General features: G+C 67.4%; 1 protein-coding gene across 3 annotated transcripts in view; it reads left to right on the forward strand.

Moving 5' to 3' along the window:
- The window catches only part of TEAD2 (TEA domain transcription factor 2), a 41,996-nt gene that overhangs the window by 275 nt on the left and 41,150 nt on the right, over positions 1-571 (forward strand). The gene's annotated exons all lie outside the window — the stretch shown is intronic.

Consider the following 571-nt stretch of genomic DNA (forward strand, 5'->3'; position numbering starts at 1 on the left):
GAGTTGGGGTGTCTGCTGGGCGCCTAAGTGCGGGAATGTGGGCCTGGGCCTGGGCGAGCGCAGGGAACTTCGGCGGGGTGTCCGCGGGGCGTGCGTGTCTGCGCGGTGTGGGTTGGAAGCCAGAAAGGACCCTGTGCGTGTTTCTGGACCGAACTGGTCCGTGTGTGTCATCTGTGGGCGCCTGGCCCTCCTCGTGGAGAAAGGGGCCTCCTGGCTGGCGGAGGGCGGGCTACGGAGCCTTCTAGAGCTCCAGTCTTGTCTCTTGGGAAGTTTGGGGCCTGGGGCGGGAAATTCGGGGGGACCTTTCTTAGCCGGCCCCTCCGTCCCTTTGTCTGGCCGCATGGGGGAGAGCTGGGCTGGGATTCTGGCCTATGGGGGTCCTGACCGCCGCAGCGCCATTGGGCTCGGCCTGGGGTCTTTGTCTGCCGGGGCCGGGACTCGGGGTCCTGGGCAGGAGGGGGATGGGAGCCTGGACTCTGGGGTCCTGGGAAAGCTGTGGGAGACGTGGGGCCGCCAGGGAGGCGGGATCGGACTGTATTGGAAAAAGTTTCCCCCTGGTCCCGGCCTCCGG

Source organism: Myotis davidii, unplaced genomic scaffold (genome assembly GCF_000327345.1).
Source record: "Myotis davidii unplaced genomic scaffold, ASM32734v1 scaffold2100, whole genome shotgun sequence".
NCBI lineage: Eukaryota > Metazoa > Chordata > Mammalia > Chiroptera > Vespertilionidae > Myotis > Myotis davidii.